This window comes from Lepidochelys kempii, chromosome 12 (genome assembly GCF_965140265.1).
Source record: "Lepidochelys kempii isolate rLepKem1 chromosome 12, rLepKem1.hap2, whole genome shotgun sequence".
NCBI lineage: Eukaryota > Metazoa > Chordata > Testudines > Cheloniidae > Lepidochelys > Lepidochelys kempii.
This window is the reverse complement of record NC_133267.1, coordinates 608,499-631,252: the sequence shown is the minus strand read 5'-3', so window position 1 is coordinate 631,252 and position 22,754 is coordinate 608,499. Positions and strand designations below refer to the sequence as shown.

The following is a 22,754-nucleotide window of genomic DNA, read 5'->3' as shown; positions in this document are numbered from 1 at the left end:
GTCTGCAATTGCCAGGATCACCTCTAGAGCCCCTCTTAAATATTGGCATTACATTAGCTATCTTTCAGTCTTAGGGTACAGAAGCTGATTTAAAGGACAGGTTACAAACCATAGTTAATAGTTCTGCAATTTCACATTTGAGTTCTTTCAGAACTCTTGGGTGAATGCCATCTGGTCCAGGTGACTTGTTCCTGTTCAGTTTCTAAATTAATTCCAAAAACTCCTCTAGTGAAACTTCAATCTGTGACAATTCCTCAGATTTGTCACCTACAAAAGACGGCTCAGATCTGGGAATCTCCCTAACATCCTCAGCCGTGAAGACTGAAGCAAAGAATTAATTTAGCTTCTCTGCGATGACTTTATTGTCTTTAAGTGCCCTTTTTCTATCTCGATAGTCCAAGGGCACCACCGGTTGTTTAGCAGGTTTCCTGCATCTGATGTACTTAAAAAACATTTTGTTATTACCTTTTGAGTTTTTGGCTAGCTGTTCTTCAAACTCCTTTTTTGCTTTTCTTATTACATTTTTACATTTAATTTGGCAGTGTTTATGTTCCTTTCTGTTTTCCTCACTAGGATTTGACGTCCACTTTTTAAAATATGTCTTTTTATCCCTCACTGCTTCTTTTACATAGTTGTTAAGCCATGGTGGCTCTTTTTTAGTTCTTTTACTGTATTTTTTAATTTGGGGTATACATTTAAGTTGAGCGTCTATTATGGTGTCTTTGAAAAGTGTCCATGCAGCTTGCAGGGATTTCACTCTAGTCACTGGTATCAGAGTAGCAGCCGTGTTAGTCTGTATTCGCAAAAAGGAAAGGAGTACTTATGGCACCTTAGAGACTAACCAATTTATTTGAGCATAAGCTTTCGTGAGCTACAGCTCACTTCATCTGAAGTCTTTTACTCTAGTCACTGTACCTTTTAATTTCTGTTTAACTAACCTCCTCATTTTTGCACAGTTCCCCTTTCTGAAATTAAATGCCATTGTGTTGGGCTGTTGAGGTGTTCTTCCCACCACAGGAATGTTAAATGTTATTATATTATGGTCACTATTTCCAAGCGGTCCTCTTATAGTTACCTCTTGGACCAGATCCTGCGCTCCACTCAGGACTAGATCGAGAGTTGCCTCTCACCTTGTGGTTTCCTGTACCAGCTGCTCCAAGAAGCAGTCATTTAAAGAATCGAGAAATTTTGTCTCTGCATTTCGTCCTGAGGTGACATGTACCCAGTCAATATGGGGATAATTGAAATCCCCCACTATTATTGAGTTTTTTTATTTTGATAGCCTCTCTAATCTCCCTTAGCATTTCATCATCACTATCACTGTCCTGGTCAGGTGGTAGATAATAGATCCCTACTGTTATATTCTTATTAGAGTCTGGAATTACTATCCATAGAGATTCTGTGGAACATGTGGATTCATTTAAGATTTTTATTTCATTTGATTCTACATTTTCTTTCACATATAGTGCCATTCCCCCTCCCCCCCCCCGCCATCCTGTTCTGTCCTTCCGATATATTTTGTACCCCGGAATGATTGTGTCCCATTGATCGTCCTCACTCCACCAGGTTTCTGTGATGCCTATTATATCAATATCCTGCTTTAACACAGGGCACTCTAGTTCACCCATCTTATTATTTAGACTTCTAGCATTTGTGTACAAGCACTTTAAAAACTTGTCATTGTTTATTTGTCTGCCCTTTTCTAATGTATCAGATTCTTTATGTGAATGTTTCTCGTCTGATCTGGTCCTTACTTTATCCTCTTCCATCCTCTCTTCCTGACTAAAACCTAGAGAATCTCTCTCAATAGACTCTCCTGTAAGAGAAATCTCTGTCCGATCCACGTGCGCCTCTGCAGCAATCGGCTTCCCCCCGCCTCCCCACAATCTCTTAGTTTAAAAACTGCTCTGCAACCTTTGTAATGTGAAGTGCCAGCAGTCTGGATCCATTCTGGTTTAGGTGGAGCAAATCCTTCCTGTATAGGCTCCCCCAATCCCAAAAGTTTCCCCAGTTCCTAATAAAACTAAACCCCTCCTCTCTACATCATTGTCTCATCCACGCATTGAGACTCTGAAGCTGTGCCCACCTCCCTGGCCCAACCACCCCACTTCATCATCTCCCATTACTAACCACCGCACTTCATCATCTCCCATTACTAACCACCCCACTTCATCATCTCCCATTACTCTAACCACCCCCCTTCATCATCTCCCATTACTAACCACCCCACTTCATCATCTCCCATTACTAACCACCGCACTTCATGATCATCAGGAGGCTTTGAACTGTGAACCTTCAGCATAGACATCTACCACTTGGGCTACAAGAATAAGTACATTTGCTAGCAGCAGGAGAAGGTTGTTATACTGGAAGGGGATGAGTTGGTGTCATCACATTCAGGGAAGCCTGGGTTGCTTTCTCTCCCCCCACACCCCTGAAAGTGAGGGGCTCTTGGCACACCTGGTGTCCCCAGAGAGGGAGCTGCACTGGTGCATTGATAAGTGGGTTCTTGCCAGACAGGATGCTATCAAACTAAGTTTCCTTTTACATTTTCTAGGCACTTCCCTTTCTCTGGAGGTGATAGGAACTATCAGGACAGGATTGTATTCCTAACAGCCGAATAGCGCCTTATTTCAGTGTGACTAGTTTGGAATGTGAGGATGTGACCGTTCGCTTCCCAGCTTATGGCTGCCTCTGCTGCTTAGCCAAAGGCCTGAGCCTAAGCACAGGACCACAAACTGTCACAGTAAGAGAAGGCCCTTACACCAGCAGACAGTGATTTTGATTCTTTCTTTTATACCTCTATAATTAGCCAAGTGATAAGAATACACCTAAATTCTTAGAGTATAGGCCTTTACAGACAGGCCTGAATATCTATATCCTAACACAAGCCTCTCCCCATGGCAAGGCTGCCATCCATCAGAGAGGTGCCATTAAGGAGAACAACACTTCATTACCCCCCGCTCAATATTGCAGTGAACTCTAACCCAGACCCAGCCAAAACCGGTTTCAGAGTAGCAGCCCTGTTAGTCTGTATCCGCAAAAAGAAAAGGAGTACTTGTGGCACCTTAGAGACTAACCAATTTATTTGAGCATAAGCTTTCGTGAGCTACAGCTCACTTCATCGGATGCATTCCGTGGAAAATACAGTGGGGAGATTTATATACAAAGAGAACATGAAACAATGGGTGTTACCATACACACTGTAACCAGAGTGATCAGGTAAGGTGAGCTATTACCAGCAGGAGAGCGAGAGGGAAAAAACGTTTTGTAGTGACAATCAAGGTGGGTCATTACAGATTTATTAGCAAGGACAAACGGACACAGTCTGTCTCCCTCCAGGCATTCCTTCCCTTGTTGAAGAAGGTTGCCCAGGAGAGCACCCAGACCGGGCTGAGCTGCAGCAAGGCAGCCATTATCAACATGTCCACTATAGGGGGCTCTATCGGGAATGCCCCCAGCATGGCCACCTTTCCAGTCATCTCCTACTGCTGCAGCAAGGTCTGGCCCATCTGCTAACAAGTCATGGGATCTGGGGGTGGTGGGGTGCATGTCCTATCTGACAATTCTGCAGTTACCCCGAACCAAAACACACCCTGATGGCGTGTCCCGTGCTGATTCATGCATTCAGTACCCGGAAAGGGAAGGATCATTCTGAACTATCGATGCCCATTTCGCCCCCCAAACAGAGTGCGTTTCCCTTGATAAAAGACTTAAGCCCTGACTATCCCTACAGCCAAATACTCTAATTTCTGCCCCCTGCCCCAATAAAGGGATCTGAGTCCAATTTGGAGCCACTCTTGCCGGGGATTCTCTATCTGCACTTGGAGCATCCCACAAAGAGCAGGAACACAACTGAGCCCTCCACTTGCAGCATGTGTTTGGCTGTCTCCCTGGCGTGGGATGTAAAAGGTAGCTAAGGTGTCCATAAAACTCCCCCTCTCTTTCCTTGATAACATACCAGGGATCGTTCTCAGCCCATTACGAACCACGAGACTGGGCAGTTCTGCACCAGAGAGGGTCTGTCCTCACTGCCCCGTTAACTTGAGTTAGCTGCACTCAAGTGACTTCTCTCAAGTTAGCCCAGCTTGAGTGTGAATGGCCACGGTGCAAAATAACTGTGACACTCAAGCTGCTGTGTCCCCAGTGGTGCTCCCCTCACTCATGAGTGGCTCTAAGACAGTGGTCCCCAAACTTTTCATTCATGAAAATTTCTAAATATGAGAAATTCATCGTCGATGTGTGCGACCGATAACTTTCTCAAGAAATCGTCTGGAGAGCCCGTAGGATTCACTTCTGGTCAAAGGTGCAGCTCCGTTTGTGAAATTTACTGAACAATGAGAAAGTAATGCCTTCTCAGGGCTTCTAATACATTTCTTCTCATGGAGTCATCCGAGAAAGCCATAAGGATTCTCGCCTGAGGATTTGGTGAATATCGGTCAGTGAAACTTACTACAAAGGAGCCAGTTATTACTGAAAAGTGCAAGTAATTAGTACCTCATGGAATCATCCTCCAAAGATCTTTGAGATACTCTCCTGGTCATTTGGTTGAAATAGTTTGTGTAAATTACTAAAAAAAAGACATTCATTACTAATCACCTCTAGCCATAGATGTCTCATGCACTCTTCATCGAAAAGCCATTCGGATTCTCTCCTGATCCTTTGGCAGGCATCGGTTCATGAAAATTACTAAAATTGAGACAGTTATTACTGATCACTGCTAGTCATTAACTCCATATGGAATTATCCTCCAAAATCCTTTCAGATTTGCTTCTGGTGATTTGTTAGAGATCGAGTCTCGAAAATTCCGAAAAATGAGACATTCTGAACGGCTTAGTGGTAGTCATTCATTCCTCCCATAATGATCCTCCTTAGTACATTCCAATTCGGTCCTGTTGACTTGAAAGAAATCAGTTCCTGAAATATACTAAAAATGAGAAATTCATCTTTGATGTGTACGACAGATAAATTTGAGACGGAATCTTCCTGAAAGCCCCGAGAATTCACTTCTCGTCATATGGTACAGAGCAGTTTGTGAAAATTACTCAAGAGGAGAAAGTCATTTGTAATCAGGTATCCTGATCTATTTCTCATGGAACCATCCACCAAAAACCAAGTCTATTATCTCTTCAGCATTTGGTAGAGATTTATTGTGAAAATTGCTAAAAATGAGAAAGTGATAACTGATCCTTGCTATAACTCAATTACAAATGGAATCATCCTCCAAAAGCCTTTCAGATTCTCTCCTTGTGACTTGGTGGATATCAGTTCATGATTTGGTGGAAATTACAAAAAATGAGACTTTTATTACTGATCAATGTTAGTAATTAATTACAGATGGAATCATCCTCTGAAATCCTTTGATAATTAGCTCCTGGTGATTTCAAATAAAATCGGTTCATGAAAATGACTAGGAATGAGAAAATTCATTCCTCATCCGTCTTCTGATAAATTTCCCATGGAATCATCCACCAGAAAAGCAACTGCATTCTCTCTTGGTGCATTGGAACAGATCAGTTCGTGCAAATTACTCCAAGTAAGAAAATCATTATTTACAAGTACCTAGCGGTAAAGACTCCAGCAATCCAGATTCTCTCCTGGTGAGTTTGTCGAGATTGATTCATGAAAATTACTAAAAAATCAGGTTTCAGAGTAACAGCCGTGTTAGTCTGTATTCGCAAAAAGAAAAGGAGTACTTGTGGCACCTTAGAGACTAACCAATTTATTTGAGCATAAGCTTTCGTGAGCTACAGCTCACTTCATCGGATGCATACCGTGGAAACTGCAGCAGACTTTATATACACACAGAGATCATGAAACAATACCTCCTCCCACCCCACTGTCCTGCTGGTAATAGCTTATCTAAAGTGATCATCAAGTTGGGCCATTTCCAGCACAAATCCAGGTTTTCTCACTCTCCACCCCCCCACACACAAACTCACTCTCCTGCTGGTAGTAGCCCATCCAAAGTGGCAACTCTCTACACAATGTGCATGATAATCAAGGTGGGCCATTTCCTGCACAAATCCAGGTTCTCTCACCCCCCTCACCTCCCTCCAAAAACCACACACACAAACTCACTATCCTGCTGGTAATAGCTCATCCAAAGTGACCACTCTCCCTACAATGTGTAATCAAGGTGGGCCATGTCCAGCACAAATCCAGGCTTTCTCACCCCCCCCCTTTCCCAGGGACACACACACACACACAAACTCACTCACCTGCTGGCAATAGCTCATCCAAACTGACCACTCTCCAAGTTTAAATCCAAGTTTAACCAGAACGTCTGGGGGGGGGGGGGTAGTAGGAAAAAACAAGGGGAAATAGGCTTTGAAAAATCAAACATTTATTACTGATCACTGCTAGTAATTAATACCTCATGAAATCATCCTCCAAAGACCTTTTAGATACTCTCCTGGTCATTTGGTAGAGATGGGTAGTGTAAATTGCTAAAAAGGAGACATTCATTACTAATCAGATGTAGCCGTTGATGTCTCAAGCATTCTTCCTGGAAAAGCCATTCGGATTCTTGGCTGATCCTTTGGTAGAGATCTATTCAAGAAAATTACTCATAATGAGACATACATGATTGAGAAGTACTAGTGATCAATTTCTCCTCAAATTATTCGCCAAAATGCTTTTTGATTCTCTGCTGGTGGTTTGGAAGAAATCGGTTCTTGAAATATACTAAAAATGAGAAATTCATCTTTGAGCTGTGCGACAGATAAATTTGAGAAGCAATCTTCCTGAAAGCCCCGAGGATTCACTTCTCGTCATATGGTACAGAGCAGTTCGTGAAAATTACTCAAGATGAGAAAGTCATTTGTAATCTGGTATCCTGATCTATTTCTCATGGAACCATCCACCAAAAACCAAGTCTATTATCTCTTCAGCATTTGGTAGAGATTTATTGTGAAAATTGCTAAAAATGAGAAAGTGATAACTGATCCTTGCTATAAATCAATTACAAATGGAATCATCCTCCAAAGGCCTTTCAGATTGGCTCATTGTGATTTGGTAGATATCAGTTCATGATTTGGTGGAAATTACTAAAAATGAGACAGTTCTTACTGATCAATGTTAGTAATTAATTATGCATGAATCATCCTCTGAAACTCTTTGATAATTAGCTCCTGCTGATTTGGAATAAAATCGGTTCGTGAAAATGACTAGGAATGAGAAATTTCATTCCTCATCCGTCTTCTGATAAATTTCCCATGGAATCATCCACCACTAAAGCAATTGCATTCTCTCTCGGTGCGTTGGAACAGATCGGTTCATGCAATTTACTGAAAGTAAGAAAATCATGATTTACAAGTACCTAGTGGTAAAGACTCCAGCAGTCCAGAATCTCTCCTGGTGAGTTTATAGAGATTAGTTCATGAAAATTACTAAAAAATCACACATTTATTACTGATCACTGCTAGTAATTAGTACCTCATGGAAGCATCCTCCAAAGACCTTTTTGGTACTCTCCTGGTCATTTGGTAGAGATGCGTAGTGTAAATTGCTAAAAATGAGACATTCATTACCAATCAGATGTAGCCATTGATGTCTCATGCACTCTTCCTCGAAAAGGTATTTGGATTCTCACCTGATCATTTGGTAGAGATCTGTTCAAGAAAATTACTCATCATGAGACATACATTATTCACAAGTACTAGTGATCAATTTCTCCTCGAATGATTCGCCAAAATGCTTTTTAATTCTCTGCTAGTGATTTGGAAGAAATCGATTCTTGAAATATACTATAAATGAGAAATTCATCTTTGAGCTGTGCGACAGGTAAATTTGAGAGGAAATCTTCCTGAAAGCCCCAGAGCAGTTCGTGAAAATTACTCCAGATGAGAAAGTCATTCGTAGTCAGGTATCCTGATCTATTTCTCATGGAACCATCCAAAAAAACCCGAGTCTATTATCTCTTCGGCATTTGGTAGAGATTTATAGTGAAAATTGCTAAAAATGAGAAAGTTATAACTGATCAATGCTATTGTCATAAATGTAAAGGGAAGGGTAAACCCCTTTAAAATCCCTCCTGGCCAGAGAAAAATCCTCTCACCTGTAAAGGGTTAAGAAGCTAAAGGTAACCTCCCTGGCACCTGAGCAAAATGACCAATGAGGAGACAAGATACTTTCAAAAGCTGAGAGGAGGGAGAGGAACAAAGGGTCTGTGTCTGTCGGTACCCTGCTTTTGCTGGGGATAGAACAAAAATGGAGTTTTAGAACTTTTAGTAAGTAATCTAGCTAGGTATGTGTTAGATTATGATTTCTTTAAATGGCTGAGAAAGGAACTGTGCTGAATAGAATGACTATTTCTGTCTGTGTGTCTTTTTTGTAACTTAAGGTTTTGCCTAGAGGGGTTCTCTATGTTTTGAATCTAATTACCCTGTAAGGTATCTACCATCCTGATTTTACAGAGGTGATTCCTTTACTTCTATTTACTTCTATTTCTATTAAAAGTCTTCTTGTAAGAAAACTGAATGCTTTTTCATCGTTCTCAGATCCAAGGGTTGGGGTCTGTGGTCACCTATGCAAATTGGTGAGGATTTTTACCAAACCTTTCCCAGGAAGTGGGGTGCAAGGGTTGGGAGGATTTTGGGGGGGAAGACGTGTCCAAACTACGTTTCCCAGTAAACCCAGTTAGAATTTGGTGGTGGCAGTGGATATTCCAAAGACAAAGGATAAAATTAATTTCTATCTTGGGGTAGTTTTAACCTAAGCTGGTAAAAGTAAGCTTAGGAGGTTTTCATGCAGGTGCCCACATCTGTACCCCAGAGTTCAGAGTGGGGGAGGAATCTTGACAGCTATAAAACAATTACAAATGGAATCATCCTCCAAAAGCCTTTCAGTTTTGCTCCTTGTGATTTGATAGCTATCAGTTCATGATTTGGTGGAAATTAGTAAAAATTAGACTCTTATTACTGATCAACGTAAGTAATTAATTACACATGAAATCATCCTCCGAAATCCTTTGATAATTAGCTCCTGGTGATTTCAAATAAAATCGGTTTTTGAAAATTACTAGGAATGAGAAATTTCTTTCTTCATCCGTCTTCTGATAAATTTCCCATGGAATCATCCACCAGAAAAGCAATTGCATTCTCTCTTGGTGCCTTGGAACAGATCGGTTGGTGCAAATTACTCAAAGTAAGAAAATCCTTATTTACAAGTACCTAGTGGTAAAGACTCCAGCAATCCAGATTCTCTCCTGGTGCGTTTGTAGAGATTGGTTCATGAAAATTACTAAAAAATCAAATAATTTATTACTGATCACTGCTAGTAATTAATACCTCATGGACTCATCCTCCAAAGACCTTTTAGGTACTTTCATCTCCATTTGGTAGAGATGGGTAGTGTAAATTGCTAAAAATGAGACATTCATTACTAATCAAATGTAGCCCTTGATGTCTCACGGACTCTTCCTCGAAAAGCCAGTCGGATTCTCGCCTGCTCATTTGGTAGAGATCTGTTCAAGAAAATTACTCCTAAGGAGACATACATTATTGACAAGTACTACTGATAAATTTCTCCTTGAATGGTTCGCCAAAATGCTTTTCGATTCTCTGCTGGTGATTTGGAAGAAATCGGTTCTTGAAATATACTAAAAATGAGAAATTCATCTTTGAGCTGTGTGACAGATAAATTGGAAAGGGAATCTTCCTGAAAGCCCGAGGATTCACTTCTCGTCATATGGTACAGAGCAGTTCGTGAAAATGACTCAATAAACTAGGAGGAGTGGTAGATACGCTGGAAGGCAGGGATAGGATACAATGGGACCTAGACAAATTGGAGGATTGGGCCAAAAGAAATCTGATGAGGTTCAATTAGGATAAGTGCAGGGTCCTGCACTTAGGACGGAAGAACCCAATGCACCACTACAGACTAGGGACCAAATGGCTAGGCAGCAGTTCTGCGGAAAAGGACCTAGGGGTGACAGTGGACAAGAAGCTGGATATGAGTCAGCAGTGTGCCCTTGTTGCCAAGAAGGCCAATGGCATTTTGGGATGTATAAGTAGGGGCATAGCGAGCAGATCGAGGGACGTGATCGTTCCCCTCTATTCGACATTGGTGAGGCCTCATCTGGAGTACTGTGTCCAGTTTTGGGCCCCACACTACAAGAAGGATGTGGATAAATTGGAGAGAGTCCAGCGAAGGGCAACAAAAATGATTAGGGGTCTGGAACACATGACTTATGAGGAGAGGCTGAGGGAACTGGGATTGTTTAGTCTGCAGAAGAGAAGACTGCACTTATCCTTATTGAACCTCATCAGATTTCTTTTGGCCCAATCCTCCAATTTGTCTAGGTCTTTCTGTATCCTATCCCTGCCCTCCAGCATATCTACCACTCCTCCCAGTTTAGTATCATCCGCAAATTTGCTGAGAGTGCAATCCACACCATCCTCCAGATCATTTATGAAGATATTGAACAATACCGGCCCCAGGACCGACCCTTGGGGTACTCCACTTGATACCGGCTGCCAACTAGATATGGAGCCATTGATCACTACCCGTTGAGCCCGACAATCTAGCCAGCTTTCTACCCACCTTGTAGTGCATTCATCCAGCCTATACTTCCTTAACTTGCTGACAAGAATACTGTGGGAGACCGTGTCAAAAGCTTTGCTAAAGTCAAGAAAGAATACATCCACTGCTTTCCCTTCATCCACAGAACCAGTAATCTCATCATAAAAGGCAATTAGATTAGTCAGGCATGACCTTCCCTTGGTGAATCAATGCTGGCTGTTCCTGATCACTTTCCTCTCATGCAAGTGCTTCAGGATTGATTCTTTGAGGACCTGCTCCATGATTTTTCCAGGGACTGAGGTGAGGCTGACTGGCCTGTAGTTCCCAGGATCCTCCTTCTTCCCTTTTTTAAAGATTGGCACTACATTAGCCTTTTTCCAGTCATCCGGCACTTCCCCGGTTCGCCACGAGTTTTCAAAGATAATGGCCAATGGCTCTGCAATCACAGCCGCCAATTCCTTCAGCACTCTCGGATGCAACTCGTCCGGCCCCATGGACTTGTGCGCGTCCAGCTTTTCTAAATAGTCCCTAACCACCTCTATCTCCACAGAGGGCTGGCCATCTCTTCCCCATTTTGTGATGCCCAGCGCAGCAGTCTGGGAGCTGACCTTGTTAGTGAAAACAGAGGCAAAAAAAGCATTGAGTACATTAGCTTTTTCCACATCCTCTGTCACTAGGTTGCCTCCCTCATTCAGTAAGGGGCCCACACATTCCTTGGCTTTCTTCTTGTTGCCAACATACCTGAAGAAACCCTTCTTGTTATTCTTGACATCTCTGGCTAGCTGCAGCTCCAGGTGCGATTTGGCCCTCCTGATTTGGCCCTCCTGATATCATATTTTGGGGGAAGACGTCTCCAAGTGGGCTCTTTCCCTGGCCTTTGTTTAAAACGCTGGGTGGTGGCAGCATACCGTTGAAGAACAAGGCAAAGTTTGTACCTTGGGGAAGTTTTTAACCTAAGCTGGTAAGAATAAGCTTAGGGGGTCTTTCATGCAGGTCCCCAAGTCTGTACCCTAGAGTTCAGAGTGGGGAAGGAACCCTGACAGCTAGACTGGACGCACCTGGAGCTCACGCCCTAGCTTTTGTGATGCCCAACCCCCAGCTCCTTCCCAGGGCTCTAGCTGAAGCCAGAGCATTGGCCTGAGCGGCAGAGAAGAGGTTTCAATCCTGAAGAAAGCAGGACTTTCAGCACAAAGGGAAAACTGCACAAGCCCATCTGCGAAGGGACTTGCGCCCTCAATTGCCTGATCGGAAGTCAGATGCCTTATCCATTAGACCACAAGAGAAAACCCTTTCCAAGCACTTCTTTTGAAAAGGTGGACACTGTGTTTCTCAGGTCAGCTACTGAGGGGGGCAGAGACTCTCTGGGCACAAGAAGTCGAGTTCCCAGCGAGACGTGAGACTTAATTCTATGGAGCCAGGTGCAGGACTTTGGCAGGGAGGCTTAGACATGGGGGGATTGGGGTGCAGCAGGCGGGCCGGGAGGAGGAATCGGCAGTGGGCATGGAGAAAAAGAGGACGGGGAGAGGCTCTCAGCAAGCCTGGCCAGCTCAGTCCATTGAACGTCAGGCTCTTAATGGGAGGGGCCAGGGTTCAAGCCCCTGTCCAGGCACTCAGTTCTTGAGGTCCAGGAGCCAAATCATTCCTGGTGGTGTCCAGAGCCATGTGTGGGAAAGGGAGGCTGAGACTTGTGCACCCTGCTCTGTGGCAGGGATCCTGGTAGCTCAGACTCAGGGAAGGCTTCTGTACTCAGAGGTGCTGACTTGGAGACTTCCTGGGGGTTGCCTGCCCCCACCCCTGTCCAGTCTCTTGCCATGCCACCCTATTTCTTCCTCTCCCCAGTCCTTCCGCACGCCTGATCACTGGCAGGTGGGAGGAGCTGAAGGAGAAGAGGAGGAGCTTGTGGGCCAGGCCTGCTAGCAGGTGGGAGGTGCTGGTGGGGAGCTGGCTGCCAGTGGGCGCTGAGCACCTGTTTTTTTGTTTCTGTTCGTGCTGCAGCCCCATAGCACCCAGGGAGTCGGCGCCTCTGTCTGCACTGACGGCTCCTTTCACACTCTAGAGGGAGGAACAGAACCAGGGTTATGGCTGATCTATGGGGCAGGGGGCATTAGGTGAGTGGCAGAGGCTTCAGATGCTGAGAGTTTGCCTGACACCTCAGGGGCACAGTGTGAGGTGGTGTCCCAGAGATCTCTATGAAAGGAGCAGAACAAGATTTACTTGAGGTGGGGAGAGACTTGAGAGCATCTCAGGGGTTGTAGAGAGTATTGGCTGGGTTAGAAACTGGCTGTCGTAAATATAAAGGGAAGGGTAAACACCTTTAAAATCCCTCCTGGCCAGAGGAAAAATCCTTTCACCTGTAAAGGGTTAAGAAGCTAGGATAACCTCGCTGGCACCTGACCAAAATGACCAATGAGGAGACAAGATACTTTCAAAAGCTGGGAGGAGGGAGAAAAACAAAGGGTCTGTGTCTGTCTGGGTGATGCTTTTGCCGGGGACAGAACAGGAATGGAGTCTTAGAACTTTGTAAGTAATCTAGCTAGATGTGCGTTAGATTATGATTTCTTTAAATGGCTGAGAAAATAAGCTGTGCTGAATAGAATGACTATTCCTGTCTGTGTGTCTTTTTGTAACTTAAGGTTTTGCCTCAAGGGATTCTCTATGTTTTGAATCTAATTACCCTGTAAGATATTTACCATCCTGATTTTACAGAGGTGATTCTTTTTTTACTGTTTCTTCTATTAAAATTCTTCTTTTCAAGAACTGAACTTTTTTTCATGGTTCTTAAGATCCAAGGGTTTGGGTCTGTGGTCACCTATGCAAATTGGTGAGGATTTTTACCAAACCTTCCCCAGAAAGTGGGGTGCAAAGGTTGGGAGGATTTTGGGGGGAAAGACATTTCCAAACAACGCTTTCCTAATAAAATAAACCCGGATAAACGTTTGGTGGTGGCAGTGGAAGTCCAAGGGCAAAGGGTAAAATAGTTTATACCTTGGGGAAGTTTTAACCTTAGCTGGTAAAAGTAAGCTTAGGAGGTTTTCATGCAGGATCCCACATCTGTACCCTAGAGTTCAGCGTGGGGAAGGAACCTTGACACTGGCTAAAACACAGGCCTCGCTGTGAGCAGGATTCGTACCTGCGCAGGGCAACCCTATTGGATTTCGACTCCAACGCCTTAACCACTCGGCCCTCACAGCTGCGAGCACACTAGTGCTTCAATGCCACAGAAACTGGTGAATAATCACAATGCCCAGGCTTGACGTCATCTGAAATATAGAATTCCCACAGCAAACCTGGCTCCGAAAGCACAGGGGGGATTTGGGGTTTGTTCTCTTTGCTTTGCCATGTGCAGTCGCACACAGAGGGCTTTCAAAAGTCTCCCCTCCCACAAAGCGGGAATGGGAAATGATTCTCAACTTGCAGCTTGATGTGAATGAGGATGTCTGGAGCACAGGGCCCAGGACTGACCTGTGCTAGAGAAACCAGTGACACATGGAACCATGGAATAGCAGCAGGACTGTGCAGGAAAATGTCTCACAAGAGGCATTAGTGCATTCGTGGTTTGGTAGCAGAAGTCACAGAGATCGGGGGGAGGTCTAGCTTTGGGTTCTGGCCAACAGAGGGATGAGTTTTATTGTCTCCAAATTTCAGTAGAAAAATTCAGACCCAAACTGTGTGTGGTGGGGGTTTCTGGGGTTTGCATTTGGCTTGTTTTGTTTTTCTCATTTGAAATGTTCTTGATAATTTGTCTGGGAAAACTGTTTGGACAAGGGCAAGGACAAGTTAGAACAATTAAAAATCTCCATGGGAGTGAGGGGGTCCTTCAGCGCCGGGAGAGGGGTGGAGATTTTCATGAGGGGAGTTGAGGCGGTAAATGAGAGGCTTTTGCTCCAGCAGCAGGAGAGGCTTGGCAGGTTCATTTTTACCAAGTGAACCCCTCCCCGCCCAACACACACACAAACACACACACACATTGCTCCCCTGATGCTGCTGCCCCAGCTCAAACCCCACTGTCACCCCCAGCATGTGACCTACAGCTTCCTGCTGACAAAGCCCTTATATATCAGAGACAAACTCCCCTAGTCTGCCTTTTCTCCCAGCTGAGCCTTCTCCCCACAGAGCCCAGGACAGCCCCGACCTAGCTGGATCTCGCGGCAGTTGACCGAGGTTGCGCGTTGCTGACACAAGGAGCCAAGTGGGCACACACCCAAGCAATGCAATAACTGTGTCGGTTCCAGTGACATAACTGTGCAGTACAGACATTGCCTGAGTATTTCACTCCTTGCACTGAGAGGGGAGCATAAAACACCCACCCACCATTGAAATCCCCCAATTTACTATCTCTGCCCTCTGCTATCTCTGTCAAACTCTTGAAATCGCTTGGTCCTTATATTTGATCAGCCACAGAACTAGAGGGATTTGAAATAAACCCCTGTTCAGAGTCAATGAGGAGTGAGGGATCTTGGGGCTTCTCATTTCTTAGCCTCTGGCACCATGACGTGGCCATTTCAGTTTACTCCTTATAACAGTGCTCAGCACCCGTCGATCCTGCAGCCTCGGCCTGTCGATCCCGATCTCTAGGCCGCTAAAAGTCCAGCAGCACAGCGGGGCTCAGAGGCTGCCTGCCTGCCCTGGCCCCCAGCCCCTCCCAGACCAGGCTGGCTGCTGGCACATCTCTGCGGCCCATGGAGAAAGGGGAGGATGATGCAGCTCCACGCGTTGCCCCCGCCCCCAGAACTGTCCCCGCAGCTCCCATTGGCTTGGAACTGGCCAATAGGAGCTGTAGGGGCAGAGCTGCAGGTGCGGGCAGCACATGGAGACCTGCTGCCCCCCTCCCTCCCAGGGGCCGCACGCACAGAGATGCCAGCAGCCAGCTGCTGACTGGGAGCCACCTGTGGTAAGCGGCTCCCAGCAGGAGCCTGCACCCCAACCCCCAGCCTGGCGCTCCCTCCAGTCCCCACACCCCAACACTCTGCCCCAGACCAGAACCCCTCCTGCACCCAAATTCCCCCCCCCCGAGCCTCCACCCCACAGCCCCTCCTACACCCCAATGTTGCCGGCACCCAGTGCCAGAGGCAAGCAACAGCAGGGATTCGTTGCCCGGTGTGCATCACCCAATAATCACAACTGGGTGAAGAAGCAGAAAAGTTTATTTGAAGCTTCAAAGAAGGTATAGGGAAAATAGAATCTCAAATCCTGCACACAGAGCAGGAAGTTACACAGGCTTTTATACATCCTTTCTTCGACATACTTATCCAATAGCAAGCTGCCCTAAGTATCCATATAGCCAGCCAATCCAGTTACCAGCTAGTTCCCTTGTTCTCTGTACCATCTGTTAAACCATACATAAAGCTGCTTTATTCAGCATTGTTCTTCCATATCTGCCCTGTTTGGCCTTGGTTAGTTTCAGGCAGTCTGACTCTGCAACATATTGTTGCAGATCCTCAGCATAACTGCTGTGAGTGCCTCCAGGCGGGGGCCAAGGACACTTGGGCCTAGTGCGAGGGAGCTTCATCGACACTCGTGGTCTTCCATCCCCTCGAGTTACCTAGTGGCCATGCCCAGTGTCCCCAACAACTCCTTCCTTTGAGAACACTCAACAGCTTTGGCTCCAAGTTTTCTCACTTGGGCTTTCTCACTTGGGCTTTACAATAGGACTTTGCATAAGCACTTTGTGATAGCCCTGAAGAGAATGACTTATTAACTTTTGCAAAAGGGTCCTGACACATGATACTGCACAGCATAATGCCAGTAATACAAGCAATACAGGAAAGAGAAGTTTCAATAACAGGTTAAATAAACCACCAAGCCAGTATAGGCAACCTGTGCTCCAGCTCGGGCATGGGCCTCAGCCTGTACCACCTTTTCATAGATCTCATAACTGCTATCATTTACATATACACAACATTGGGGCCTGACGAGGGTCCTCTAACTCTAAGGCAACTTTCTCAAGTACCATTTGCAGCCTTACAGTATAGCGGCATGCCATGGCTGGTCTGGTAAACAGTGGCGCTATTCCCAGTACAGAGCACCCTACAAGCTTCTCGGTTGTGAGGGGATTTTTTATATTGCCCTCCAATGCCGTAGTCAGTCGCCGCAGGGTCTTTTCTCGTGACTCAACAGAGGTGTCTCGGGCATTTCTAATCTTTCCTTTGGGCAGTGTGGCAGTTATTGACAGATGAGGAACTCCATGAGCTATATAACAGCTACCTGTCCAGTTGGCTGGCAGCACCTTGTAAGCCTTTCGGCCACATACAAAATAGTGACCCTGTAGGGCCCAGTAAGGACTGTTTTTTAAGGGGATTCCAGGGATATTTAAGGCTGCTTTGGCTGCTTTTCCAAACAGTTCATATGCCCCTAAGGGGGCATCCCATCCTTCTGATTGAGTACAAGTGGGAGTGTTTCTAATTGTGCCGTTCAAATTATACTCGCCATAGGGGCCACTACAAACCCACCATTGGCTTGCTACATTGGAGATATTAACTGGACGGCAAGTTATATTTCCAAACCTTTCTTTTGTGGTAAGATTATTCGTAAGAGTTTCCCTAAAAGGGGAGGAACCATTACAGCCACACTGCTGGCCTCCCCTGTTGGTCTTTATCCAATACCCATCAGCCCACTGTGTAATAACACAGGAGCTTTTTCCCACAGGACGCCCACAATGATCAGATTGGTTTTGGGTAAAACATAACACTCCCTCAGTGAGTACTGCAACTGAATACTCCTGGTCCTGATAGGTGGCTTGCTGTAAAGAGGTCTTGTTCCAGAACGGTGAGTCCGTTCCTTCCTGCTCTTTGGTGGTGGCTAATTCTGCTAGGGTCAGGGGCAGCATGTCAAGGGGCATTCCCGTTTTGGGGGACAGTGGAGTCGGAGCACATACCCAGTAATCAGTCTGGTTTGTTAAAGTAGCAACATGGTGTGCAAGTGAAACAAAGGAGTTATGCTCCCGATATGCACAGTTTGGAAATACCAATAGAGAGAATAACAATGTTACCCAATTAATTATCACCAGAGTCTTCCCAACCCAGGGTCTCCAGTACCTGGGTGGGCCCATTTTGGCATTAAGGTGCCCGCTATTTGTGTCTCTTAAACAGTAGCTTTAGCCCGAGATCGTCACTAGATGAGGAGTCAGCAGGTTGGACGGTCCACTGTTCTGCTGACGAGGGGGCAGGTACTGCCTTCAGACGAGAGGGATGGATCCAGTTCTCGTGTCCCTCGACCTTTGCCGCTGTATGGGAGACCAGCAGGACGGTATAGGGTCCTTTCCACTTTTCCTGGAGAGGCTCGTCTTTCCAGGTACGAACAAGTATGGAGTCACCGGGCTGTAAGGAGTGGATGGGAGAGTCCAAGGGGAGAGGCTGGGAATCCTTGGTATACCTGTGAAGAGACAAGAGAACAGCAGACAGGGAACGCATATACTGAGACAAAAAAACATTACCCAGCTCCCATTCCCCTGACAGAACCAGGGTGCCATTCATAGGCCATGCCCTTCCAAACATAATTTCAAAGGGACTGAGCCCTAATCTACCCTTTGGGAGAACGCGGATACGGAGTAGGATGAGGGGCAAAGCATCAGGCCATCGCAGTGAGGCTTCTTGGCACACTTTTGAGAGATGCCGTTTAAGGGTCTGATTGATAAGCTCCACTACCCCACTGGCTTGCGGTCTCCAGGGCGTATGGAGTTTCCAGGGGATCTGTAAGGTATGTGAGATGCTTTGGATGATTTTTGACGTGAAGTGTGTCCCGTTGTCAGATTCCATCCACAGGGGGAGTCCAAAGCGAGGAACGATCTCCTTAACAAACTTGAGGGCCACTGTCCTGGCAGTGCAGTTACGGCATGGGAAGGCTTCTGGCCATCCGCTGAACCGATCCACTATAACAAGGAGATATTTGAACCCTTGGGTCCGGGGAAACTCAGTAAAGTCTATTTGCCACACTTGTCCGGGGCCCGGAGTGGGTTCTAGGGCAGCTGGTGGCACAGGATATCCCGGTCGGGGGTTATTCTTTTGGCAGACTAAGCAGTCCGCTTGTACCTGGGCAGCCAGGGGTCGGAGTCCGGAAGTGATAAAGTATTTTCCCATTAGCTGGATAAGTGCTTCCCTGCCAGCATGAGTGGTTTGATGTAGTTTCTGCAGCACCGGCCGGATCAGGCCCTTTGGTAGGAGGACCTTCCCTTCCGGGGAATGGAGCCATCCCTCCTTTTCCCAGAGACCGAGTTTGTCAGTTAGCTGTCTCTCCTCCCCAGAGTACTGAGGGGTTGGAAGCTCCCCTACTGATGGGATAAGGGCATGCATATGGGCGTTCTCAGCCTGAGGGGATGGCAGGGTGGCAGCATGCTTAGCCTCTCTATCTGCCCGGGCGTTACCTCTGGCCACATCTTGATCCTCCCTTTGATGGGCTTTACAGTGTACCACCGCCACTTCCGAGGGGAGTTGTACAGCTTCTAGGAGCTGGAGGATTTGGGGCCCGTACTTGACTGGGGAGCCTTGGGCTGTCAGCATTCCCCTTTGCTTCCATAGGCCAGCATGAGCATGCAGCACACCAAAAGCATACTTTGAATCAGTAAAAATGTTGACCCGCTTTCCTTTTGACAGTTCAAGTGCACGGGTCAGGGCTATCAGTTCGGCAAGCTGGGCAGAGGTCCCAGCAGGCAAACCTTCAGCTTCCACAGTGTCATGGAGGGTCACAACAGCATAACCCGCCCTCCTTCGCCCACCTATTACAGTACTGCTACCATCAGTGTACCACTCATAATCTGCATTTGGGAGGGATACATCCTTTAAATCCGGACGGCTGGAGTACTGGGCATCTATGATCTCTAAACAGTCATGTTCCTGTTCCTCTGTTTCTGGCAAGAGAGTGGCTGGGTTAAGGGAGTGGCAAGGTGACTTCAGAGTTCTCTAACAGCTTAGCCTGATACCGAGCAATCCGAGCCTGGGTGAGCCAAAGCCCTCCCTTTGCATCCAATAAGGCTCGGACCATATGGGGAGTATAGATTTGCATAACCCCTCCCAATGTTAGCGTCTCAGCTTCCTCAAGCACTAGGGCAGTAGCTGCGACCACCCGTAAACATGCCGGCCAACCCTTTGCAACCTGATCCAGTTGCTTAGAAAAATAAGCCAGGGGACGTCTCCATGCTCCTAACAGCTGTGTGAGTACTCGTAGGGCCACCCCCTTTCGTTCATGTACATACAACTGAAACGGCTTAGAGAGATCCAGCAGGCCCAGAGCCGGGGCTTCCATCAACTTCCTTTTCAAGATTTTAAATGCCCTGTCAGCCTCTGGGGTCCAATAGAAGGGGTCATGATCTACTCCTTTTACACAGTCGTACAAGGGTTTAGCCCACAGTCCAAACTCTTGGATCCATATCCTGCAAAAGCCTGCCATACCCAGAAATGCCCTGAGCCATTTACGAGTGCTTGGGGTAGGGACTTAGAATCATAGAATCATAGAATATCAGGGTTGGAAGGGACCTCAGGAGGTCATCTAGTCCAACCCCCTGCTCGAAGCAGGACCAATTCCCAGTTAAATCATCCCAGCCAGGGCTTTGTCAAGCCTGACCTTAAAAACCTCTAAGGAAGGAGATTCTACCACCTCCCTAGGTAACGCATTCCAGTGTTTCACCACCCTCTTAGTGAAAAAGTTTTTCCTAATATCCAATCTAAACCTCCCCCACTGCAACTTGAGACCATTACTCCTCGTTCTGTCATCTGCTACCATTGAGAACAGTCTAGAGTCATCCTCTTTGGAACCCCCTTTCAGGTAGTTGAAAGCAGCTATCAAATCCCCCCTCATTCTTCTCTTCTGCAGACTAAACAATCCCAGCTCCCTCAGCCTCTCCTCATAACTCATGTGTTCCAGACCCCTAATCATTTTTGTTGCCCTTCGCTGGACTCTCTCCAATTTATCCACATCCTTCTTGAAGTGTGGGGCCCAAAACTGGACACAGTACTCCAGATGAGGCCTCACCAAGGTCGAATAGAGGGGAACGATCACGTCCCTCCATCTGCTCGCTATGCCCCTACTTATACATCCCAAAATGCCATTGGCCTTCTTGGCAACAAGGGCACACTGCTGACTCATATCCAGCTTCTCGTCCACTGTCACCCCTAGGTCCTTTTCCGCAGAACTGCTGCCTAGCCATTCGGTCCCTAGTCTGTAGCTGTGCATTGGGTTCTTCCGTCCTAAGTGCAGAACCCTGCACTTATCCTTATTGAACCTCATCAGATTTCTTTTGGCCCAATCCTCCAATTTGTCTAGGTCCTTCTGTATCCTATCCCTCCCCTCCAGCGTATCTACCACTCCTCCCAGTTTAGTATCATCCGCAAATTTGCTGAGAGTGCAATCCACACCATCCTCCAGATCATTTATGAAGATATTGAACAAAACCGGCCCCAGGACTGACCCTTGGGGCAGTCCACTTGATACCGGCTGCCAACTAGACATGGAGCCATTGATCACTACCCGTTGAGCCCGACAATCTAGCCAGCTTTCTACCCACCTTATAGTGCATTCATCCAGCCCATACTTCCTTAACTTGCTGATAAGAATACTGTGGGAGACAGTGTCAAAAGCTTTGCTAAAGTCAAGAAACAATACATCCACTGCTTTCCCTTCATCCACAGAACCAGTAATCTCATCATAAAAGGCAATTAGATTAGTCAGGCATGACCTTCCCTTGGTGAATCCATACTGGCTGTTCCTGATCACTTTCCTCTCATGCAAGTGCTTCAGGATTGATTCTTTGAGGACCTGCTCCATGATTTTTCCAGGGACTGAGATGAGGCTTGACAGATAGCTTCCTTTCTTTTGCTTGAAAGCTGACGCTCCCCTTGCCGTATGTGAAACCCGAGGTACTGTACCTCTGGGAGGGTGATTTGAGCCTTATTCCGTGCTACCCGATATCCCCGGAGTCCAATAAAATTCAGGAGGCTCACGGTGGCTTTAAGGCAGGGGGTTTGGCCCACAGTGGCAATTAACAAATCATCTATATACTGCAGAAGGAGGGCCTCCTCATTATCCCACTCCTCTAGGTCCCTGGCCAGAGCCTGGCCAAAGAGGGTGGGGGAGTTTTTAAATCCCTGGGCCAACACTCTCCAGCAAAGTTGCTTTTTAACCCTATTTTGGTCTTCCCACTCGAAGGAGAAGATCTCCTGTGATGGGGTGGCAACTGGGATGGTAAAGAAAGCATCTTTCAGATAGAGGACTGAAAAATGGGTATACTGTCCCCCTATAGAAGCCAATAAGGTATACTGGTTAGGGATAAGAGGGTGCAGAGTCTTAACCCGTTCACTGACTGCCCTTAAGTCCTGTACCAGCCGATACGTGCCATCAGGCTTCGGTATGGGTAGAATGGGAGTGTTCCAGGCTGACTGACATTCCCGGAGAATACCATACATTAGGAATTGATCTATACTGTCCTGTAAACCTTCTCTGTCTTCCCTCTTGATTGGATACTGTTTTACTTGCACTGGGCCTTTCTCTGGTATGAGCTGAATAGTAATGGGGTCTGGTGGGTGGCCTTTCCTGGGATCCCTGATGCCCACACGAGGGGGTACACCTGGTCTTCCCACGGGCTGCATTCTGGGGCTTGCATTGCTGAGGGCTCAACTGCAAGGGTCATGATCCATGCATTCTCAGGGGGTAAGGTAAGGGTTATTTCATCCTCAATAAAATGCAGGGTGGCACCTAGGCGGCAGAGCAGGTCCCATCCCAGCAGAGGTGTTGGGCACTCAGGGAGGTATACCAGCTTGTGGGATATAGTCCTGTCTCCCAAAGCACATTCCATTGGGACATACACTGGGCACTTGGTGTCTTTGCCTGTGGCTCCCACCATGTTAAGGGAATCTGCTACTGGCAGCTGAAGGGGTCGATTTACGGCAGTTCGTGCCGCTCCAGAGTCCACTAAAAAATCTATTTCTGAGCTTCCCACCCGCATCTTTACTCAGGGTTCCGGGGGTAGGGTGGTCCGTCTCCCCTGACACCCCTATTCCTGCTCCACCATCGCCATCATAGGGGCACCCCCCTTTTCTTTCCTCTTTGGGCACTCATTCTTCCAGTATCCCTCTTGTCGACACAAGGCACACTGGTTGTGACCCAGTTGTCTCTCCTGCGAGCCCAGACGTTCGCGTCCACGGCCCCTTCCTCCCTGGCCACTTCCCTTAGTGCCGGCCTTTACCACTGTTACCATCAGTCTCACTTGCTTTCTCTCCTTCTCTGTATCTCTCAGACTATAA

General features: G+C 46.5%; 1 non-coding gene across 1 annotated transcript; it reads right to left on the bottom strand.

Annotated features, from left to right (window-relative positions):
- Positions 1-13,633: 13,633 nt before the first annotated feature.
- Positions 13,634-13,715, bottom strand: TRNAS-CGA (transfer RNA serine (anticodon CGA)). The gene has a single exon. It is a non-coding gene; the product is annotated as a tRNA-Ser (tRNA).
- Positions 13,716-22,754: the final 9,039 nt, after the last annotated feature.